This window comes from Benincasa hispida, chromosome 5, assembly GCF_009727055.1.
Source record: "Benincasa hispida cultivar B227 chromosome 5, ASM972705v1, whole genome shotgun sequence".
In the NCBI taxonomy this organism is placed as follows: Eukaryota; Viridiplantae; Streptophyta; class Magnoliopsida; order Cucurbitales; family Cucurbitaceae; genus Benincasa; species Benincasa hispida.
In genome coordinates, this window is record NC_052353.1 from 18,118,856 (window position 1) to 18,128,499 (window position 9,644).

The window sequence follows — 9,644 nt, forward strand, 5'->3', positions numbered from 1 at the left end:
ATAAGACAACGGATCCTCAACATCGCTATCTGCTACCATAGCAAGGATTTTTGTGAAACCCAGATAGAAAACGGGTGGGTTCGCAATCCTCCCATTACGTCGAGGTTCCCTCAACTCTTGAGGTGGAACCGACCTACTAGATGAACATCCATCAAAAAATCTTGTTGATGTAGTAGGCTCTTCAACAACTCTTATTGAAGTTTCAGTAGTTTCATTGGAAAGTTCACGTAACACGACTTTGCTTCGTGGACTGTGCTCCCTTATATGATCCTCCTCTAGGAATGTAACGTTTGTTAAAACAAACACCCTATTTTCTGTTGGATCATAAAATAACCCCCTCGTGTACCTTTGGGGTAGCCTACAAAGAGGCATAACCTTAACCGTGGTTCCAACTTCTTGGGATAAACCTTAAGCATATGTGCAGCGCAACTCCAAATGCGGAAGTGACGTAAACTAGCTTTACGCCAGTTTCACAACTCCAGAGGTGTTCTTGCAACACTCGTGGAAGGAACACAGTTGAGTATGTACACCGCAGTCTTCACTGCAAAACCCCAAAACGATTCCGGTAAGGAAGTGTAACTTATCATCGAGCGAACCATGTCTAACAAGGTCCTATTTCTCCTCTCTGCTACACAATTCTGCTGAGGTGTACTCAACGCTGAGATTTGGAAAACGATTCCATGTTCTATCAAATAGTTTTGGAATACGGAGTCCAAAAATTATCCACCTCGATCCGATCGAAGTGTTTTAATCTGTCTATCTAATGCGTTTTCAACCTTAGCCTTGAACTCTTTGAACTTTTCAAAAGATTCAAACTTCCGTTGCATAAGATAAACATACCCATACCTGGAGTAATCATCAGTAAAACTGATAAAATACTCATAGCCACCTCGGGCTCGCACATTCATAGGACCACAAAGGTCAGAATGTACAAACTCAAAAGGCTCCTTGGCTCTAGAACCTTTTCCAATAAAAGGTTGTTTAGTCATCTTACCCTCAAGGCAAGATTCGCACATTAGTAAAAAAATTTCTTCTAACTCACTTAGAAGTCCATTCTTCATCAATCTCTCAATCTTATTGAGATTGAGGTGCCCTAAACGTAGATGCCAAAGTTGGGAATTTTTTTTGGAGAAATTCGTCGACGTTTTGATTGAGTTACGACAGTTCTGAACATTTCAGTATTATGGAGGGAATTAATGGCTAACGGCCTTAGCACATATAAATTCGATTCCAAATTTGTTGTGCAAATAAAAACACCATCTTTATGAATGAACGCTTTATTCAAATCAAAAGAAACAGTGTATTTACATTGCAATAAATACTTTATAAAAATAAGGTTCCTTTTTAGTTTAGAATGAATATATACATCATTTAAAATAAAAACCTATTATGTAAAGCTAACTGGAGTCCTCCCACTGCCACTGCTGAGACGACATGCCCGGTGCCTACTTCCATTATCATCTCACCAGCCTCCAGCTGCCGCCAAAATCTAATCCCCTGAAAAGAAGACAAACATGGTTAGTGGCGCCTGAATCAATTATCCAAGCAGAATCATCATTCTCCACTAAACAAGTTTCATGCATAAGTAAATCACATTTACCTTTATCCGCCTTGGCCTTAGCCTTGGCTGCTTTCTTCTCCTTCAGATACCAAGGACAGTTCCTCTTCCAGTATCTATCTTGGTTGCAATGGAAACATTTTCCTTTAGCAACTTGTGGACGCCTCCTTGGGGCGACAGGCGGTGGGTTAGCAGGTGCCTTCCCTTTTCCCTTACCACCCTTCTTCTTCTTCCTCTTTGCAGAGTTAGAAGAGGAAGGTGTAGACTTCATTCCTGAGGTCGAACCTCTATGGAATGTCCTGGAGGATGAAGCAACATTTGCTTCACCCTTCTGCCTCTCCTTACTTTTCAGTAAAGATTGGTATGTCTGCAACTCGTTGAGGAGAGTTGTAAGGTTATACTTCACTTTGTTAAGAATCACATTACTAACAAGTGCAAGAAGCTCTCCAGCAAAGAATATAGGATTATGCTAACCTGGCTGCCCTGATTGATGGTAAACTCATTCAACTCTGCCACATTGAAGTGGACCATCATGTTTAGCACATATTCACGAACAGAGGTGCCTTCTTTCATTTTAGAGTTGAATATGTATTTAAGAGCCTTATGCATACGTTGTTCAGACGGTTATCCAAACATCCCTCATAGGGACTCCATGATCTCGAGCGCCGAGACCATAGGCTCATGTTTCTTGGCCAAGATTTCAGAAAGACTTGCCAAGATGTAGGCTCGGGCTTTCTCATTCGCCCTTGTTCATCGCTCGTATGCCTCCCGAACATTTCGAGCGACATTTGAAGCTGGAATAGAAGGACAAGCCTCCGTGAGAGCGAACATGAGATCTCCGATGATTAGTATCGTTGTGATCATGTGTTTTCATGTTGGAAAATTATCGCCAGTTAGTTTTTCAACGCTTAACAACGATAAGGTGGCTGTAGCCATTTGAAAAAGTTGCTGAAAATACGAACAAAACTTTATTAGATTTTTCTAAACCACTTTTAAACCAATTAGTTTTGCAAAAAATTTTCAAGTACCCTGAGTTATAGACTTCTATTTTGCAATGATACCCCAGTGAGTCAGGACAAACGTCACCAGTGAGGTGATCGGTTGCCCCTTCACTGGGATGAGACATTCTCAACCATTAGGCAAAACCAACTCTTGGAACTGAACCTAACAACCACCATTTTTTGGTCCAGAATAGTTAACCTTTAACTATTCCATGTAAGTGTAACCCCTTGTTTTGGTGCCAGAGTCCCGCCTTAATGGGCATACCGTAGGGAAAAGACGGATTAGGACAAGAGACTAAGTTACTTTATCCTCTTGCACGAGATCAAATAAAAAAACGCGCAAAACTGCCATCCTTTAGGGGGACACTCCCAGGGTGCCTCGAGGCGATGTGTAGTAACTTTATTCAAGCTAACGAGGGAGACCGAGGGAAATACTATCGCACTTCCCACTCCCACTTACTATGAACATTCTCTCCATTCACCTTAATATTGACCTATCCAAACACCATCCGTTAGGGGGACACGCCAAAGGTGCCATGAGCCCGAGGATAGATCTCACGGTATGGACTATTTAGGAGAAAAGTGAAAGGTTTAAGTGAAGCATTTTATGCCCCAAGTACCTCCCACTGAATGTTCTACCTAAGGATTCATTAACCTAGACAATCCAGCTACTAATTTTAGTCTAAGTCATCTTTTTAAACTCTGCTCATAAACAAGCTAGAACGGAGATGGAGAAGAAGCTCGAAGAAAAATGAAGAAAGTGTGGAAGTTGTAGACATACCAAGAACGAGAACAAAAAAAAACTTTGGAAGTTGAAGAGACCGATTGGAAGAAACTAAACTCGAAGAATTGAAAAGTTGTGCGATTTTTTTCCTAATTTTTTTGGCAATTCATTCACACGTGCGGGGTTTATTGTGTGATGGGTTGGGCTATTGGTCATTTCACATTATTTTAATTGTATTATTTAATCCGTTTGTGCTTGGTTTCAAATTTTGCCATTAAAAGAAATATCGTTTAGGCTTTAGTTTGTTCGATTAGAAGGAGAGTGCCTGAGAAATTGAATGAAGATGGAGAAGAAAAAAAAAAGATATAGTTATTTATTGAGAAAAAAAAGAGTTAATTTTGTGTCTTACTAAGCTCTAAAGTTTCAATTTTGTACTTAATAATACATTGTTACAAATGTCCAATAAGACCTACTAGACACAAAGTTCTTTTATATATGATATAACATTTAATTTCTATCACTTTTTAAATATCTAAGAGACAGATTGGATACAAAATTTAATGTCTCATTGAGCCCTAAAGTTTCAACTTTGTACCTAATAATACATTGTTATAAATGTCCAATAAGACCTACTAAATACAATGTTAACTTTTTTTATATATATGATATAACATTTAATTTTTATCACTTTTCAAACATCTAAAAGACAAATTGGATACAAAATTTAAATTTAAAAATTTATTCTACATAAAAGCCGAAATTTGGGAACCATATATAGACACAAATCTAGAAGTTATTGACTTCTATTCATATGTGAATTTGTGCCCCCTAACATAATATTTTGGATTGGGCATTGGTTGGGAGAGGTATTTTTCTTATGGTACAAATTTGGAAAAAAAAAATTAGTTTACTTTAGGATATGAATTTTTTTTTAAATTAGAAGGATATTCAAATCATCTAGATCAAATTTAAAAAATATATTTTTTTTCAGCTAAGAAATGATTATTACGAAATTTTATACAAAATGAGAAGAGGAATGATATTTTACACCCAAATAAAAATTAAAAGGGGCTTATTGCAACTATAAGAGGATAATTGATCAAATTAAAAGTTAAGGATGGGATGGTATCTAACCCCATAGTTCAAGGGCATTTTTTGTAATTTTTTTTTTATTTTTATTTAAAATAAAAAGGATAATCATATCATCCCAATCAAAATTAAAAAGACTTTTTAACTTACGAAGATTATAATTGAAAAAAATAATTATATTTCATGTTAAACTAAAGTTGAAATTAAGAAGATAATCAAATAGTTTAAATCAAAATTAATTTTTTTAACTTAAGGGAGATTATAACAAAAGAATAACAATATTTTGGTTTGAATTAAAGTTTTAAATTAAAAAAAATAATCAAATCATCCAAAATTTTAAAAAAATAATACTTTAACTTAAATTAAAGTTTGAGATTAAGAAGATAATCAAATAATATAAAATAAAATTAAAATAAAAACCTCTAATTCAAGAACAATTACATGAAAATTTTTAAAAAATAATAAAAAAGTTTTAGTTTAAATTAAAGTTTAGGCCTAAAAAAATGCCGGGCAAAATACTAAAAATATTGAGATAAGTTATGCCAACGCATTTTTTTTTGTATCGGCATAATCGTCGTCGTATCCATGTCGGGAGAAGTGACTCCTGACGAAAACTATTTTTGTCGGCATAAATACCATTTTTGGCAAAACAATTGTTTCCTTCGGCATATGTGTTTTCCTAACAAAATACAATTTGCATCAGCAAAAACATATTTTTAAACATAAAAAATTTTCAGTTCAATAGACAGATTTCTGCCAACGTTTATTTGCATCGGCATAAGCTGTCATTTCTAAATTACCAAATTTTTATTTCTTGAATACCTAATTATGCACAAACAAAAATTAATCTACCAAAAATTAATTAGAGAAAAATATAACAAAAGTAAGCTTATATATTTAAAAATAAGACTAATATTCAATACACATGCTATAAAATTCTACAAAAAAAATAAAAAAATAAAAAAATCGTGTATGCAATTAAATTTGAACTTTTCTAGTTTCTTACAAATCCCCTACACAAAAAAGTTTAATCTTCCCTACGCTAACATACCCTAAACCCAAATAAGTGAGATACTAAATCAAACTAAGTAATCGTTTCAAAATCTTATCGCAATCTCCAAAAAAATGATCTTTAAGAATTTACATGAACGACCTGAAATAGAAAAAACAAATATTATGAAAGATTTCTTAAAATCAACAGAGAAAAATGCACAAAAATATCTTAACAATCACACAAAGACTTAAATAAAATGTTTAAAATGATTTATGAGGAATGATCCCCCTCTCAAGCTACAAACATATCGTGAATGTTCATAATTAAAATATGGACACCACAAACAACCATTTTGTTATCTAAAAAGTGATTAAAATGGTTATATTTAAGACATGAACCCCTCCCACACGCTACAAGCATGTTGTAAATCTACTTAAACAAATACATAAACGCCCTTTAAACCTTCACAACTATCGGATCTCTACAAATAAGCCAAGAACAAAGTTCCTTTAAAGTGCACAATTAGGCTTCAAGATAATCTAAAACACAATTAGTCATTTACAAGCATATACATTCCCCCTTCCCAAGCTATGAACGTGTCCTAGTTTCACACCTAAATGCCACTTAAACCTATAAAATAGCAACAAATGCAAATAGAAAACGTCGAAGTGAATCTCTCTCCACCTAAATCCACCTAAATTTATTTCAAAAGCTAAACTCATCATTCGATAGTCCAAAAAGCATATAACTCAACTTTCGGATATCTACAATAAGGCCAAGACAAGGTTTCATTAAAGTGGCACAATCAAGCTTTCAAGGTAATCTAAACACAATTACAACGTATACATATACATAAGAAAGTTCCTAAAAAGTGTTGAAACTCTTCCTCATATATTGTGAACCCCTCCTCCTAAAATTCTCACCTAAAGTTCTTTCAAGTCTAAAATCGTCATTCAAAAATGTCCTAGAAGCCTAAACTATGCTACAAACGTGACTTAAACACTACAAACAACCATTTTACTATGCTATGAACATGTCGTAATCCACTTATACAACTTTTGAGACTACAGCAATTCAATAGTCCTAAAAATATATAGCCCATATCTCGAAGGCTATAAATAAGCCCAAAAAGAAAGTTCCTAAAAGTGTCGAAACCCCTTCCCATGTTGTGAACCCCCTCTCTCCTAAATCCACCTAATTTTATTTCAAGACTAAATACCATCATTCAAAATATCCTAGAAGCCAAACTATGCTAAAAACACGTCGTAAACACTACAAACAACCATTTTATTATGCTACAACATGTTCGTAAATCTACTCAAACTTTTGAGAACTAAATAAGTAATTCAATAGTCCTAAAAATATAGTCCATCTCTCGAAACTATAAATAAGCTAAAAGAAATTTCCTAAAAAGTCTCAGAATCCCTCCCCCATTGTGAACCCCTCCCTCCTAAATAAGTTAAAAGAATTTTTTCTCTTAAAAACCTACAAAGTAGCAAAAGAAAAAAAAAAAGATTTCTACAGAACACAAACTTGCCTTAAACACACCTAAAACGTAGAGAATGTTGAAATAAAAGTATCTATATTGGCTACCATAGCTGCAGGATAGCCACATAACAATGTAACAAGTTCTTAAATCCACTAAAACACACAATATTTTAACAAAAATTTACATATGTACACATAATACAACGTACATATGCATCTTTGACAGCTTTGCTTACCCACCCATCCTTCTCCGAGAAGTGACTTTTATGAAACAATTTCCACTAAGCCGACATCTTCACCATTTTTTGTTGTCTATAGTTTAATAAAAAAAACTTACTAGTCAGACATTATGAGATAATGAATAAAACAACAACGAATTTGCATCATAATATTCATTTTGCACTTGTAGAAAGGATTTTGACCCATAACAATGGTTGAAGTTGAGACATTTTCTACTCTTCTTATTCGTCTCCTTTTTTTTGCTACACAAATTTAAAATTTATTATTACCGAAGTGAAACTTGACTCTAAAAATAACCTAAAAAGTTTCCAAAAGTCGCATTACCTCTCAAAAACCACTAAAAAAAGCTTCTAAGGACTGTCTAAAAGCACTTTCACTCGTTAAATAATCTAAAAATGGTTAAGTTATACTTTGATTCTCAACATCAAACTAAAACTAAAAGGTTCCCAAGTGTCACTTCCACTCTCAACTCAAACTAAAAAGCTCTAAATTTGGTCTAAGTGACACTTTGACTCTAAAAAAAACTTTCAAAAGTTCCTTTAAGTCACTTTGACTCTCAAAACTAACTTAAATCTTCATAAATAGTTATCTAAGCGGCACTTTCACTCTCAAAGAGAAACTAAAAAACTCTTAAAAAAATAGTCAAATGTCACTTTTGACTCTTTAAGCAACCTAAAAAGTATGAATAACAAACATATTACCCAACAGAAACTAGATAACAATTGAAATTCATCTTGTAACTCCATAAATAGTTTTTAACATGCTTTTCATATACAATATTTTTTTTTTACAAAGCATTTGAACTCGCAAATGCTCATGGAGTCCGTCTATCCAAATCATAAACAAATTAAGTTCTAAAACACACAATTTTAAATTTAGTTAAATAAATAATTGTGTTTCTCTTAACTTTATAAATCTTACTTTGTATTTTGCCATCACGTAAATACACATAATAATAGAATGTCAAAATTCTAATCAATCATCCATGTAGTTCAAATCTTTCAGCCCATTTTTTTCAACTATTTGTAGAAAGACAATAATTACAAGATAAGTGTTTAAAATTGATGCTAACAAACAAGTATACACTAGAAGAATTTTGGACTTTTAATGTCGGTTTTTAAACGCAGATTAAAGAATAGTATTATTAAAAACCATTTTAATGTCGGTTTTAAACCAACATTAAGGCTTTAATAACACAGCCTTCAATGTCATTGCAACCGACATTAAAGGTCTTCAATGAAATTTCCAACCAACTTAAAAGACTGTATTATTTTTTTAAAATTCTTAACCGACATTGAAGCCAAGAATCTGTTCGTTTTTCTTTAATTCTGTTGCCAAATCCATTTTTTGGTCAATAAGTTAAAAACGACATTATATGTCTCGTGTTGGATCAGGAAATATCCATCATTATTTTATATTAAAAAGTATAAAAAAATTGAAGGCAAGCCCATCAAATATTTGTCTTTCATCTATGAATTTATCAACAAACAAGAATCAAAATTTCCAATCCATTCATATACCTCATCAAAATGTGAAATAAACACGCTAATCACCAGAATTTGCATAACAATACAAGACTTTCATAGAATACCCACACCAAGCCATCATTTCTTTCATTCACAAATATCAATTAGTACTAATTCCATGAATACTTAACACTAAATACCCCATGAACACAAAAAATATTATACATAAATTTCTATATACTAATAACTAACTAATGAATACAGATGATGCTTCCCCCAATGATTTATCCACAAACAAGAATCAATATTTCCAATCCATTACATATACTCATCAAAATATGAAATAAACACACTAATCACCATTATTGCATAACAAACAAGACTTTCATAGAAACTTCATCAAGCCATCATTTCTCTCATTCAACAAGATAGCAATTAGTACTAATCCTATTCACAAAGATCATGGTTAGATAAATTTACATTCATTCTAAGCTAGCATTTACATTCTACTGAGGACAAAAAACAAGAATTACATCCTTACACAAATCGACCAACAAAACTTGCCCATTGGTTTGAATTACGTCAATCTCTCCTTGGGTATATGCATTTTTTGTAATGAACTATAAAGAGGGAAAAAAAAAGATAAATTCAACATAAGTTTACGTCCATTTATTAAATTAAAGCTAGTACTATATAAAAAAATAAATAATTTACGTACGAGCTAGTAATGGGAGTAGTAGGATTATGCACTATTTCGTGTATATACTTTTGTACATAGTACCGCATCCTACAGAATCTAATTGACGAGGAAACTGCATAAAAAGAAGTTTGAAAACAATTGTTCTTATGTTCAAATGAACAAAATTTTAAAAAAAAAATGAATGCAAAATTTACCTTTACAGGTTTTCATTTTGGAGAAGACCGATGGTGTTGGAGATCGTGCTTGGCTTGCCATGTTTTCAATCCACTAAATAGTTTGAAAACATTAGTTAAACATAAATACTTCAATTAAGAGCTAAAGAAAGTCAATTACTCTTACATATTTAACTTCATGAAAATCCTCTTGAACCTTACTTCGAAGAGA